At 39.8% G+C, this 15,981-nt stretch overlaps 1 protein-coding gene across 2 annotated transcripts in view; it reads right to left on the bottom strand.

Annotated features, from left to right (window-relative positions):
* LOC124794541 (A-kinase anchor protein 10, mitochondrial) overlaps positions 1 to 15,981 on the bottom strand; it is a 116,607-nt gene that overhangs the window by 22,095 nt on the left and 78,531 nt on the right. Inside the window, exon 9 of one of the 2 annotated variants that reach the window (XR_007016586.1) lies at positions 6,351 to 6,566. The exons of the other annotated variant lie outside the window; for it this stretch is intronic. The gene's annotated coding sequence lies outside the window, so the exon portion shown is untranslated. The remainder of the gene's footprint in view (positions 1 to 6,350; positions 6,567 to 15,981) is intronic. 2 annotated transcript variants of the gene reach the window in all.

The following is a 15,981-nucleotide window of genomic DNA, read 5'->3' as shown; positions in this document are numbered from 1 at the left end:
GATATCATGATCACTAAACCCCTTTTCTAAACTGATGTTGTCGATAAGATCCGGTCTACTTGTAGCTACAAGTTCTAAGATATTTCCACTGTGTATGGGCTGCCAAACTAGCTGCTCAAGACAATTTTCAGAAAACATGTTCAAAAGCACTTCACACAATTGTGTGTCTGTACCTCCTGCAATGAATCCCTAGACATCCCAATCTATATACTCTGTAGGTGACCTCCAACTAGCAATGCATGATCTGGGTATTTACGTGAAGTTGACCATAGACATTCTTTGGTTGGCTCTAGAACTGTCACAGCACAATCAGGTGGCCAGTAAAAACAACCAACAATTAACTTGGTCTCACCTAGACCTGTTAAATGTAACCAGATAACTTCACTGGCATACTCATCTTAGACCTCAATGAGACAATACTTCTGTCAACTGCAGTGAACACATTTGGGAACTTTGTTACAAATACTTTGACAATTTACTGATAAAATTTTGACTGTCTAATTGACTTTACTCTTAAGTCAGTCCGATCTCCCTTGCTGCGTATCGATTGATGAGTTTTCATTAGAGTACCTGAAACTATCGCCTAGCCTAAAAAACTATCATGTGCACTGCAACAGCGCTCTGCTAACTGAGTAGCTGCTTCCTTTGTGTAGTGCACACCTGACCTATCAAGGGGAATCCTACAAATCCCCAACCAATAATGCAGGTCTAGAAACCTGCAACCAAGGCCATCAAAGAGTCACTGAATCCTTTGGTTGAGACCTTCGACTTGTTTCAAAACCAAAACCCCTATAAACTCTGGGAACAGTGCTGCAAATTGCGAGCTCTGCTTGCACTCACGCATGAAGCCAGCAGCCTTCGACACTTCCATCATCCACCTGTATTGTACTGATTACAATGCTAGTCTTACCAGCAAAAAGAACTAATTCTGCTTCTTGTATATTACACAAAACGTCATTTACATCCATGAGAAACAATAGTGAACCTAAGACCGAGCCTTGTGGAACACCATACATGATTTCTCCTCTGATTTATGGGTAAAGTTGATACACAGATTGTAAATCACGCCCTGGATAAGTATGTGCCTAATAAGTGGATTAAGGACAGAAAAGACCCAATGTGGTTTAATAATGAAATTCGTAAATGCTGAAGAAGCAAAGGTGCACTCTTGGGTCAAAAGACACAAATCACGACAGGCAAAGATTAGTGGAGATTTGTGCACCTGTGAATAGATCTATGTGTGAAGCATACAACAGCTGCCGCTGTCATACCTTGGTTAAAGATCTGGTAGAGAACCCGAAAAAACACTAGTCCTACCTAAAATTGCTAAGCAGGTCTAAGGCTTCCAATCCAGTCACTCATTGATCAGTCTGGTTTGGCAGTAGAATATAGCAAGAGGAACGCCAAAGTTTTAAATTCCACATTTAAGAAACTGTTCACATGGGAGAATCTGATAAACGCACCGTCATTTGACCATCGCACAGAGCCCCATATGGATGACACGGTAATAAGCATCCCTGGCATTACGAAACAACTGAAGGAGTTGAAAACAAATAAGTCACCAGGTTTGGAAGGAATCCAAATTCAGTTTTACACAGAATACTCTATGTCATTGGCTGCTTATTTAGTTTGCATTTATCACAAACCTCTCAATCAGCACAAAGTGCCAAGTGACTGGAAAAAAGCGCAGGTGACTCCCGTATATAAGAATGGTAAAAGAATGGATTCGCAAGATTACAGATCAATATTTTTTACTCAGTTTGCTGCAGAATTCTAGAGCATATTCTAAGTTTGAATGTAACAAATTTCCTAGAGACCGAAAAGTTAATGTCCACGAATGAGCATGGCTTTACAAAGCATTGCTCGTGCAAAACCCAGCTTGCTCTTTTCTCAAATGATATTTTGCGAACTACGGATGAAGGGCAACAGACAGATTTCATACTTTTGGGTTTCTGAAAAGTGTTCAACATGATACCCCATTGCAGACAGTTACTGAAGGTATGTGCATATGGAATAGGCTACCAGATATGTGATTGGCTCGAAGACTTCGTAAGTAATAGAATCCAGCATGTTGTCCTCAATGGCGAGTATTCGTCGGAGACAGGAGTAATATAAGAAGTGCCCCAGGGAGGCACAATAATCCATGTAAATGATCTGGCAGACAGGATGGGCAGCAATCTGCAGCTGTTCACTGATGATGCTGTGGTGTACAGGAATGTGTCGAAGATAACTAATTATAGGTTGACACAAGATGACCTAGACAAAATTTCCAGTTGGTGTGATGAATGGCACCTGGGCTATTAACATTGAAAAATGTAAGTTAATGCAGATGAGTATGAAAAATAAACATTAGTAGTGTCCTGCTTGACACAGTCACATCATTTAAATTTCTGGGCATAATGTTGTGAAGCAATATGACATGGAAAGACCAAATTGTAGTTCATCTGTAAAGAAGACTGCATAGAGGATACTAGTGTGACCTATTCTTGAGCACTGCTTGAGTGTTTGGGATCCACACCGGGTTGGATTGAAAGAAGACATCGTAGCAATTCTGAGGTAAGCTGTTAGATTTGTTACCACCCTGTTTGATCAGCATGCAAGTGTTATGGAAATGCTTTGAGAGTTCAAGTGGGAATCCCTGGAGGGAAGAAGACATTCATTTTGAATAAAACTACTGAGAAAGTTTAGAGAACTAGCATTTGAAGCTGACTGCCGAACAATCCGACAGCCGCCAACATACATTTCGCGTACGGACCACAAAGATAAGGGAAGTTAGGGCTCATACAGAGGCAGAGAGACAACCATTTTTCCCTTGCCCTATCTGCAACTGGTACGGGTAAGGAAACATCTAGTTGTGGTACACGGTACCCTCCGCAAAGCACTGTATGGTGGCTTGCAGAGTATGTACAAAGGTGTAGATGTAGAATCTGTATATTCCCTTACTTCCAGTACTCACTGCACCCCTACCTTCTATATGATTCCTAACATACACAAACCCAACCACCCAGGATACCCCATTGTGGCTACAGTAGTTACTGCATCCCGAGAGAGAGAGAATCTTTGCCATTGTGGACCAACACCTCCAGCATATTAACTGTAATCTAATCTCCTATTAAAAGATGCCAACCATTTCCTCTACCAATGCTCTACGTTCTAGTTCATTTACCATCTGGTGTCTGCTCATCCCTGTTGGTGGTACATGATGTCTACACCCTAATATCCCCAATGCCACTAGTGAACACTAACTTTTCCAAGCCTGACTGACTCCAAACTTATAACTTGTGTTCTGATCATCATGACCAACTACATCCTCACCCATAATTACTTTTCCTCTGAAGGCATCACCTACAACTTTATCCAAGGCACATCAAGGGGCACTCAAATGGTACCATCCTATGCAAACCTATTCATGAGCTGTCTAGAGGAGTTCTTTCAAACCGCTCTCCTGGCTCATATTCAATGATGTTATCTCCATGATTTGGCCTGAGGATACACCCATTAACATTTCTCCAGAATCTCTACACCTTCTCTCCCATTTACTCCGCCCGGTTCTCCATCCCAATAAGCCATTTTTCTGGCCTACAGAATCATGTACGATTTCATATTTAGATGCTAATATATTTTGTGCAATTTGTTGGAAGTATTAGGCAATATAACATATACCTACTAGTACAATGATATTAATATGTTACAATGACTCATTGGGTTAAATACCAGTTAAAAGAAAATTAGTAATATTAAATGCACTGGTGAGAGCCGAGTGTCCACATGAGGATGACTGAATACAGAAGCAGTTGCCATCCAAGGTGGCAATGGTTCAACAAACATTCTCAATATTAACAGGTGAATGTAGAGCGAGTTTTGTCTATGCGCCAGAGGGCATTATGAAACCAAGTACAATTACAGATTTAGAGTAACATACAACTGATAAGTGTTAGGGCAAATGTTACGTAACTAACTGTGGTAACAGAGAAAGATAGGACTATCTGACTTGCTCTTATATTACTCCTCTAACATTAATATAATTTTTCTTTAGTCAAACTCTTTGTTAATAGTGCATACACAAGAATTACTCAAAATATTCAATTACTCACTTAAGGTCACAGTGTGGTAAAGAATAAAACTTTTCTTAATTAATCAACTGGTCTCAAATTTTAAACATATAATTTCTGCATACTGCTAAATGTAACTACAGAGTCACAACTCAATCTATCCAACAGTTTTTGAGAAATAATTATTGTATATTATTTTAGATGTTTTTATTCTTCTTTTATGTACTAAATTGTGATTGAAAAATTGATTACTGTATTTAATAATACTGATACAAGGGTGGTTTGATAAGTTCTCGGAATGGAACAGAAAAAAGTACTTACATCACTGAAACTTTTTTTATTTTTCAATGTAGTCTCCTTGTAGATTAATGCACTTGCTCCAATGATGTCCCAGTGCCTTGATCCCATCTCAAAAATGAGTTTCCTCCAAGCCTGCAAAATGGTTGTTAACTCCAGCTATCAATTCTTCGTCTGAAGTAAATCTTCATCCATCAAAAAAAATTCTCAGTTTTAGGAAGAGAGGGATGTCTGACGGAGCCATATCAGGTGAATAAGGCAGATGTAGCAACAATTCATACCTTAGTTCATATAGTTTTGCCATGGCAACAGCACATGTGCCTGTGCATGCATTGCCTTGATGGAAGATGACTTTCTTCCTTGCTAAACTTCACCTTTTTTTCACGTATCTTTTGTTGCAATTTGTCCAGGAGGTTAGCATAGTATTCTCCAACAATTGTTTGCCCAGTGTGGAGATAATCTACAAACAGAATCCCCTTCCTATCCCAGAACACTGATGTCATGACCCTTCTTGCCAAAGGAACTGTCTTTGCTTTCTTTGGTGGCAAAGAATCAGCATGTTTCCACTGTTCTGACTGTTGTTTTGTCTATGGGGTATAGTAGTGCACCCACGTTTCATCTGTGGTCACAAACCGGCACAAAAAATTTTGTTTGTTTCTCCTCAAACAGGCCAAACATTGTTCCGATACGTCCATTCTCATGCATTTTTGATCCAGCGTCAAAGAGTTGCAGCACCCATCTTGCATCACGCATTTTCAATCAGTGATCCTCAATGACCATTTTGTGCACTTTTGCAATGACTTCTGGAGTACACACACACCTTGGCCGACCATTGTGCAGATCATCATTTAAGCTCTCCTGGCCAAATTTAAATTCATTTGTCCACTTGGCAATATCTGAATAAGATGAAGCACAGTCCCCCGTGTATTCGGGAAATCAGCATGAATGTCTTTTGCTTTCATACCTTTCTTTACGAAGTACCTAATCACTGCTCGAAACTTTATTTTTTCCATCTTCACAAATCACTATGCAGGAACAATAACAGAGCCAAGTCACTGCCACAGCTCTTTTCTGAGAGCACTTATGTGGCACGTGTTTACAGGCAACAGTCCAATGAATATCACATGAACAACTCGCGCTAGCACTGGCCTCTCATGGTGATTCTAAGAACTTTTCAAACCACCCTCGTAGTTTTGTATAAGCTTTTTTGGACATATATTATGGTGACCTTAAATTAACTTTCAAAGTTCTGAATATTTTTACTGAAATAAACAAAACACTCATATACTCGAGACTGTCAACACTGATAGTAAGAGTTTTCTCCAATAATTTCATTTAATTTATGGAATATTTACTATGAAAAAGTTATATTCAAATGTTCAGTTTCACAAATTAGAGATAAACCTAGTCAAAGTTATGCCACACACACACACACACACACACACACACACACACACACACACACACCCCGTCCTTGTCCTAAAATCTACCTGGGCTATAAGTGCTATAAGTTGTCCTTTCTGCTCTCTTCCGAGTTTCCTCGGCTTTTGTGGCTGTCAATCTGGATGTATGTCATCATTTTTTTTTCTAATTCTAGGCACCACTTGGTCTCTTGCTTCCTTCTTCACTTGTCTCTAACTTTGCTCCTTCACGTCCTCATTGCTAACAGTGGCGTGGTCTCTGTTGGTCTTGTTACTTCTGTCAAATAGCACCCTTGAGTAAACTATGGAACAGCTTCAGTCACAGCTAGTTCTAGTTTTCTTTTGGATGGAAATTCATTCTTTGGGCACTTTGATCAGATTATACTATGTAGGCACTCATTTGCATTTTCAGTCTTTTCAGCATTGCACCTGGAGGGAACTGTATCAGATGCCAGCCTCTGATAAACAGATATTGTTCTAACAACAGATGGGCTGAGAGCTGTATGGATAGAAATTTTATGTGATTCTGCTTCTTCTCCTTTGGCATGGGCATGATTACAGAAACGTAAAGAATTCTCACCTGTTGGGCACTTCCTGTGTTGCAGTTTCTCATCAGTGCTGATACAGTGGTACAGTGTTGCAAATACTGCACTCTTCATTGGCATAGTATCTGGAGCACTGTCAGCAAAGGCTCTTCTATAACAATGAGACAGCCTGACTTTCCTTTGCCACAATTCTCAACCCTCATCTCCAAGTTGTTTTGCAATGTGATTCACACAGTCTTCCTTCGTAGTTTCTGTGTTCCCATGGACATTCAATTGAATTAATTATATTGTTTCTACATTTCTCTTTCGAATTTCACAAAAGCCTTTCGTATTATAACTGAGCATATATGAATGAACATATTTAAGGGGGGAAAAAAATCACTATTTTCTAACCAGACTATCCCCTTGAGCAGAAATGATCAAAATCCTGTTATTCACTGTGTAGTTTCTTAATTACTAATGATGTAATATTATAGTTAGTTCATCTGGAGTTAATTTATTTAAAGGAATATTTATAATTTACAATGCATGTGACCAGGTGAAGGTGAAATTTCCTATGAGTAAATATCTGTTTGTTTCTAAATTAACATAGATCATTTGACGGCCGTCATTCTCCTCTTTTCAACAAATGTTTTACTTTATCCAAAAATTTCATACTTCAAAAGTTATTCATATTCAAAACTCTCATACTCTAAAAATTTTCAATCTTTAATTGGGATTATTTCCAAAATTCAGTACCTCAGTTTTCAAGCCCTGATTTTTCTGTTTCCAAAAATGCCTAATTTCATTAAAATAATTTGTTAGTTTGTTAATTACTCAAATTAGAAAATTCCACTTTCTTGAAACTTTTTGGCAGGCTTTGGAATTGCCCGAGTGCTTTAAAATCAAAACCATAAAATAGTACCCATTACTTTTGCCATTTTTTAGTTATACGAATCTTATGTCATTGTCTGTTGTATACCTGTCTCTTTTAATTTTCCTGATTTTAATGTAATTATTTAATAATGTGATACATGTACATTTTACAACATTTTGTGATTTCTGATTTTATGTTTGCCAATGAACGTGTGTGGCACACACTACCACAGTCAGGCTGTGGTTGGATTTCAAAATGTAGTGACCAGGTAATTTGCCATTCATTTCAGCAGGCATTATGTTAATATCACTGTAGGCAGTCTATGTTCAGCTATCAAAATGTACAGCCTGTGTCAAAATTGTTTAAATCATTGTGTTAGTCTGCAACTAGAGAATTTTGTGATATGGTGCTTATTAATGTAACTTGCTAACCTGGCTCAGATATTTAGATGACTGTTTGTTACAAAGCTGATCATCAGACAGCACACGCTGACTGTAAATAAATATGAAGAGGCCAAATAACAATTTAATGTATGTTCATCTCTTCCTTTAAAAGCTGGAGGACAGCAAATAAAAAAAAGAGACCAAGAGAAGATTGAAGCTGAGTACCAGGTTAGTAGGCTTACACTGTGACACTAATTAACTCACTTGATATGTAGATACTTTTGTACCATCACCACTATGTGCACGCTCAATCAGATTTAACGTTTGAAATCTTAGTATATGCCATCTACAGTAAGTGTAAGATGTATGCAATTTTATTTTTTGTCTACTTGTGTGCAAAATGATTACTTCATTCTAATAGATATTTTTATGATAACAGCCCTTGGAGGGAGAAATTATTTAAATGGATTTAGAAAAGTATTCATTGAGTGCTCTCTCTCTCTCTCTCTCTCTCTCTCTCTCTCTCTCTCTGCTGTACAGCTGTGTGGGGATAAGCTAGTATTCAAAAAAGGGAACCAGTAATGTAACACACTTTATAATCCATGTCAAATCTCAGAATATTATTGAAAAATTATTATCGACAGCAAAATTATTACACTATAATTTTCTATTTTGCTCCTTCCTATTTTTTTTTTTTTTTTTTTTTTATTGTGTACTACCCCAAGAACTGACCTTATTAAGATGTAAAAAATTATGTTTACAGACAGTCAAATTTATTTCACCTAATAACTTTCCTCTAACTCTCAAGCAGCTTTTTCAACTTCATTATCCACCTACTAAAGAAGCAATGTGGCAAAACACTTTTTCCAATACAAAATATCACTTATTTTTTAAGAGTCACTTATCATTAATCTTTAAAATGCATCAACGTCTAGGCATTTATGAATTTAGGGCATTTGCTTAGGCATTTATCCTTGGCATTTGTCCTAACTTATAAATGCCCGGTATTTTACACCACTAGGTAGGAGATGCTTATGACAGAACTGAAGTAGTTGGTAGAGAGAGGATGTAGGACACAGATCTTGCACGGAGGTATATTGCAGATATAGGAGTTTTGATGCAAGGGACTGGGAGGAAGGGTGGTTTAGGGATGGAAAGGATATTATGTGGGTTGAGTTGATGGTGGAATACTAATGTGGGAGGGCTGAGGAGGACAGTGGGATGATATTTCACATTTCAGGGCATGGCATGGGGTAGTTGAAATCTTGGCAGAGTACACGATTCAGTTGCTCCAGTCCAGGATCATACTGAGTTGCAAGGGGTATGCACATCTGTGATCTGATAGTGGGTATGTGAGTGATGGTATGTTGGTTGGGGAACAGGGTAAGGGCAATCTGCTTCTGGACAAGGTATGGAGGGTAATTTTCGGTCCCAAAGACCTCAGTAAGACCCTTAGGCCGGTATTACACTATCAAATTTCTTCGTCCAATATCTTTGTCCAAAATCTTTGTCAAAGATATTTGATAGTGTAATAGGGACTTTGTCAAATGTCGTCCAATATTTGATCAAATCTAGGGCCTCGCTGTATATTTGATCAAAGAAACCGCTTGTCTTCTGTTCACTGCAATGTGACATGTTACCTCATGGAGCGCTAGCATCGCTGCAGCGTTCTGTCGTCTGTAGTGTTTTTATAACCATTGCCGGTAAATACAATTGGTGTGTGCCGACAACTACAAAATTAATAGAAATGTCTGAAGCTGATGAGGCGCTTTACAACGTGAGGCACCCTGAATACAAAGATTAAGAAGATTGGAGACCTAACCTAACATAACCCTCTCCTGTAGCAAGGAATCGGAGTGTTATAGTGAGCCTGTCTTCTGAAGATGTAGCAGTTCTTAAGTGAATATTGTGCTTTGTGATATGAGGATACACGTCATTGAGCACATACAGAAATGTATGCTCATCCATTCTTAAGTAATTGATGTACGACTTGACGTCTTCCACTGTAAGCTCACGTAACAAGTTTTGTTGAATGCTTTTATCGTGTCGTCGTAAAACCCACGGCTTCACCCAGATTAGATTACTTTTTTGTTCCGTAGATCCGTGCTGAGGAGATCCTCGTGGATGTGGAACATATCGATTTTTTTTAAGCTGAAATAACAATACTAATAGTATGAATAAATACAATACATCATTTGTTTCTATTAAAAATTTCGGCAATGGAGTAGAAGGAGTTGGCCAGTAGTAAGTCTTTCAGGCTCCTTTTAAACTGATCTTTATTTCTAACTAAATTTTTTATGTTTCCTGGCAAATTATTGAAGATGAGTGTTCCTGAGTAGTGGACCCCTTTTTGAGCTAAAGTAAGTGCTTGTAAGTCCTTGTGCAGATCATTTTTGTTCCTGGTATTGTATGTATGAACTGAATTGTTTGTTGGAAAAGAGATATATTATTTACGACAAATTTCATTAAGAAGTAAATATATTGAGAGGTAGTAGTTAGTATACCCAGTTCTTTGAAGAGGTTTCTGCAGGAGGTCCGTGAATTTACTCCACAAATAATACGGATTACACGCTTTTGGACCTTGAAAACTTTTGACTTCAAGATTTACCTCAAAATATTATTCCATATGACATTATGGAATGAAAGTATGCAAGCTTTTTCATTTTTATGTTGCCTATGTCTGCTAACACTCGAATTGCAAATACAGATTTGTTAAGGCCTTTCTGCAGTTCTGTGGTGTGCTCCTCCCAACTGAATTTATTATCAAGTTGTAATCCCAGGACTTCTAAGACTGTCAACCTCGTATGTATGGTTCCATTTTTTCCCCCCACTTCTTTTCCGCATGTGCACACAAAGCAATTGGAGTACGTAGAACTGCTGCGGTTAATAACAAGTTGTTGTCAGCCATCTTGAACTTTGACGAAAAATTTGATGACAGTGTAATACCCCTTGTAACGCTACGTCAAAGATCTTCGTCAAATATATTGGACGGAATATTGGATCACATCTTTGATCAAATCTTTGACAAAGAAATTTGATAGTGTAATACCGGCCTTAGTATATTCAGTGAGGGACTCGTCATCGCTACAGTTGTAACAACCACAGGTGGATAGGCTGTATGGGAGGGAAGGTCTTGGCGTGGATTGGGTGTCAACTGCCAAAGTGGAGGTTTCGTTTGTGGTTGATAGGTTTGATGTGGATAGAGGTACTGATGTAACTATTCCTTGAGGTAGAGGTCCAAACTGAGGAAGGTGCATTGTTGAGCTGATGAGGACGAAGTGAAGCGAATGGGGGAGAAGGTGTTTAATTCTGAAGGAATGTCGATAGGGTCCTCAACCTTCATCCAGATCATGAAGATGTCATTACTGAATGTGAACCAGGTGAGGGTTTAGGATTCTGGGCGATTAGCAAGGATTCCTCTATGTGACCCACGTACAGGTTGGCATAGGATGGTGCCACTGGGTTGCCCATTTCTGTACTACAAATTTGATTGTGATGCCTTCAGAGGACAAGTGTAGACAAGGCTGTAACTGGTCATGGTAACCTGGGAAAAGGTTGCAGGTTTAGAGCCACTCAGACATTGGGAAAGGTACTGTTCAACAGCAGCAAGGCCACAGGCATTTAGAAATTTAGTGTATACAGAGATGACAATGACGTGTACGGTGCCAAGTAAAGAAACAGGAACTAGGGAGAGTTGGTAGAGGAAACACCGGTGTTTTAATTATAAGGTGGGTTACTGGTAACAGGTTGGAAGTGTTGGCCCACAAGGGCAGAAACTCACTCTGTGGTGGTACAGCAATCAGCAACAATGGGGTGTCCTGGGAAGGGGTGGGGGGGGGGGGGGTTCAGTTTGTGTACTTGAGGAGTGCAGGGAGTGATGGAAGTCTGGAGAGAGAGAGACTCAGGGAAGAGGATCTAGAATGGACCTAGGTATTTGAGGAGGGACTGGAGATCATCTTGCTTTTCTGAAATGCGATCACAGTGGCAGGGCTTGTAGTTGGGGATATCAGACAGCTGGCAGTGAACCTCTGTCAGATAAGCCCTGCAATTCATTACCTCATTGTTGGATAAATTGTCAACAGGTGGGATTATAAAGATGGGATGAGTTTTTAGGTGATAGATTGTGGGTCTTTCTCTAGATGTAAAGTTAGTTTCCATGTTGAGAGATTTGGAGAACATTGATGAATCAAGATTCAAAGCTAGGAAATTACGGAAAGTTAGCAGGGGATAAGCTGAGGACAATGGATGTGAATCATAGTTAGATGACGAAGTAAACTGAGTAAGGCTGGTTTCATTATTGGTTTTGTATCGAGTCTGACTGGAAGTGTTAGAGGCAAAAAAGTGTTTCCACGATAGAGACCCACAGAAGAAGAGAAATTCTTTAACAAATCCCGCATGACTGAATTTGGGATTGGGGCAAAGAGTACAGCAATTGGAAAAGCCCAAACCTCGGTGGGACTAAGGCTTTTGGAGGGCATACTCATGACTGTTCAGCGTGTCTGTTTAGGCAATAGGCACTTAGGGTGGTGGAAGGAAGTTTCTGAGAGACCGATAAATGTAGTATGAATGCAAGGCAGGGCTTGGTAGCTACGTGGCTATGAGAACATGTGGGGGAGATTTCATGGAGGTTCCTGTTTGTAGTGATACTACGAGGGCAGTTCAATAAGTAATGCAACACATTTTTTTTCTGAAACAGGGGTTGTTTTATTCAGCATTGAAATACACCAGGTTATTCCCCAATCTTTTAGCTACACAACACTATTTTTCAACGTAATCTCCATTCAATGCTACGGCCTTACGCCACCTTGAAATGAGGGCCTGTATGCCTGCACGGTACCATTCCACTGGTCGATGTCGGAGCCAACGTCGTACTGCATCAATAACTTCTTCATAATCCGCGTAGTGCCTCCCACGGATTGCGTCCTTCATTGGGCCAAACATATGGAAATCCGACGGTGCGAGATCGGGGCTGTAGGGTGCATGAGGAAGAACAGTCCACTGAAGTTTTGTGAGCTCCCCTCGGGTGCGAAGACTTGTGTGAGGTCTTGCGTTGTCATGAAGAAGGAGAAGTTCGTTCAGATTTTTGTGCCTACGAACATGCTGAAGTCGTTTCTTCAATTTCTGAAGAGTAGCACAATACACTTCAGAGTTGATCGTTTGACCATGGGGAAGGACATCGAACAGAATAACCCCTTCAGCGTCCCAGAAGACTGTAACCATGACTTTACCGGCTGAGGGTATGGCTTTAAACTTTTTCTTGGTAGGGGAGTGGGTGTGGCGCCACTCCACTGATTGCCATTTTATTTTAGGTTCGAAGTGATGAACCCATGTTTCATCGCCTGTAACAATCTTTGACAAGAAATTGTCACCCTCAGCCACATGACGAGCAAGCAATTCCGCACAGATGGTTCTCCTTTGCTCTTTATGGTGTTCGGTTAGACAACGAGGGACCCAGCGGGAACAAACCTTTGAATATCCCAAATGGTGAACAATTGTGACAGCACTACCAACAGAGATGTCAAGTTGAGCACTGAGTTGTTTGATGGTGATCCGTCGATCATCTCGAACTAGTGTGCTCGCACGCTCCGCCATTGCAGGAGTCACAGCTGTGCACGGCCGGCCCGCACGCGGGAGATCAGACAGTCTTGCTTGACCTTGCGGCGATGATGACACACGCTTTGCCCAATGATTCACCGTGCTTTTGTCCACTGCCAGATCACCATAGGCATTCTGCAAGCGCCTATGAATATCTGAGATGCCCTGGTTTTTCCCCAAAAGAAACTCGATCACTGCCCGTTGTTTGCAACGCACATCCGTTACAGACGCCATTTTAACAACTCCGTACAGCGCTGCCACCTGTCGGAAGTCAATGAAACTATACGAGACGAAGCGGGAATGTTTGAAAATATTCCACAAGAAATTTCCAGTTTTTTCAACCAAAAATGGCCGAGAAAAAAAATGTGTTGCATTACTTATTGAACTGCCCTCGTAGATAGATGTAGTCCAAGGTGGGAATGTGAGGTGAATAAATTGGTCAGTTTTTTTATCATGCATGATGCTCTAGTCCCTGGAGGACACGAGTTTATATCTTTTATCTGGAATATGGGATGCAGAAATTTTAGATTCCAGCCCAGAGGCAGTCGAAAGATGTTTGGGCTTGATTTATATGATTTTGTAGGACTAGATTGGTGAGGGCTACGGACTACAAAATCGAAACGGACAGAGATCATTGCAGAAGAACAGGTTGCAGCTGGAGATAGGTAACGTGATGAGCAAATCATTTGGGGGAATTCCATGAGTTAGGCAACAATGCAGGAACAGTATATGGGACTGGGTGATGGCTAGGGATAGGGAAATTTTTTTGTAGCGGCGCAGATTGACATCATAGAGGAGGGGGGAGAGAGAGATATGAAACTCAAATAAGTGTAATGAAAAATCATTTATGAAAACAAAATAATACTGATGCGAAAATGGGATGAGATCAAAGTTAAAATACAAAAAATAAATAAATAAAAAGATGATAATAGGTTGGGATGAAGCTCGGTAAGTGGTCATGTGTGGAGAGAGGGGGCAGCAGATATAATTAGATTGAGCAGGGTCAGTAAGGAACATGTTTGAGTTGGGAAGAAGATGGGGGAGGCGGGAGACTGTTAGGTAAGAGAGGGAAGAAAATACATATGGTTCATGGAAGACCAGGAAAACATGAAAATACAAGTGGGAGAAGGGATACACTGGGATAAATTTTAAGGTTCAGGAATAATGATATCAGTAGGCACAATGTGAGATACAAGATGCTGCACCAACAGTCCACACGGGCACATAGAGAAGTGCTGTGTGTGGACGATACAGTTAATACAGAGTGGCTCGAAAGTCAAGAGCTCCACAGATTATGTGGTTAGCAGTTGGAAAGTGCGTGTGATGTGGAAGGCCACAAGGAAAGATGGGAAAGTAGAGAAAGAAAAGGATGGACTGTGGGTGAAGTTATGCAAAAGAGAATAGTAACAATGGGAAAAAGTACTGGATTATAGGAACAGTATGGTTAGGGATGGGGGAATATACAACTGCTTCCTGTGGGAGTAGGCAAGGACAAAGGACATGGTGGGCACCAGATAGTGAGCTTTTAGGTGTAGCAGTAGCTTAAGCTTAAACAATGCATTAGTGTCTAATGGTAACTGCAGTGAAGCACTTCATACAGGTAGGTGTGCTTTTGAAACAATCATCAACAACACAAACAAAAATGTGTAACAGTGTTCCACCAAAACACTCAGTGTATCCAAAACAAAGCGCAGCAGCTTGAAGTCAAGTTGCAAACCCTAAATAGCTCTGTTATATGCATCACTGAGCACTGGTGCAAGGAAAGTGAAATTGCCTATGCAACTTTGCCCTCATACATACTAGCATCTTCTTATTGTAGAGTTTCAATGAATCAGTCATGTATTCATATTAAGAATGAACTCCAATATAAGGTTAGAAGTGCCACTGTCTCTCTTGGTGAAGAAAAACACTTTGAAGGGTCAGCAATAGAGTTATCATCTCAAAATGTTCCCAAAAAACTTGTCACATTATGTGTATATCATTCTCCTGGTGATGATTTTGACATATTGTGGACTTTCATATCATCTTTGTCAAATTGCACAAATAAATGTTCCTATGGGAAAGGCATCCAAGCTACATGCATACAAAAGAATCTACTCCAAATCAGTCACGCAAAACTGTACTGTACAGTTAAGTCGTGAAACCTGGGACGGCGTACTGCACAAACAGATGCCAGCAAAAAGTTCTGTCGTTTCATGTCACTGTTTAAGGTCAAATCTGAAGAATCATTTCCCAAAGTCCTACTTCCCATTGGAGCACAGAGCAACACAAAATGGTTTACCAGTGGGATTACAAAATCTGCCGAAATCTTCAGACAACTCAGCTCTATAAAGAATACATGCAGTGACCCTGGTTTGTAAGCTATTACAAAAACAAACAAAAAAAATGTACAGAAAGGTACTTCAGGCAGCTAAAAAGTCAGCTAACAACAAACTGACAAAAAATTCAAATAACTAAAGTAAAGCTGCTTGGGATTTAGTTAAACGTGAGACTGGAAATTAAAAAAAAAAGACACATTCAAACATTAAAATCAAGAAATCAGGCAATACAACCAGTGATAAAAAAGAGCTGGCTAACTTCATAAACTCATACTTCACCAGTATTGCAAAAGACCTGCAGAGCAAATTTCCAGAAAGATCTGATATCCCAGTGCAAAATTACATTAAAAAATGCAATAGTTCAGCTCTCCACTACCGAGAGAGAAGTAAGCAGTACCATAAAACAATTAAAAAAACAAATCCTCAACAGGACTGGATGAAGCCCCAGTTTGTGCATTAAAAGTGTGCATGGACAGCATTAAAGCCCCTTCAACTGACATCATTAACCAGTCTT

Source organism: Schistocerca piceifrons, chromosome 1 (assembly GCF_021461385.2).
Source record: "Schistocerca piceifrons isolate TAMUIC-IGC-003096 chromosome 1, iqSchPice1.1, whole genome shotgun sequence".
Classification (NCBI taxonomy): domain Eukaryota; kingdom Metazoa; phylum Arthropoda; class Insecta; order Orthoptera; family Acrididae; genus Schistocerca; species Schistocerca piceifrons.
Note: the sequence above shows the minus strand (reverse complement) of the source record. Positions and strands in the feature narration are given on the sequence as shown.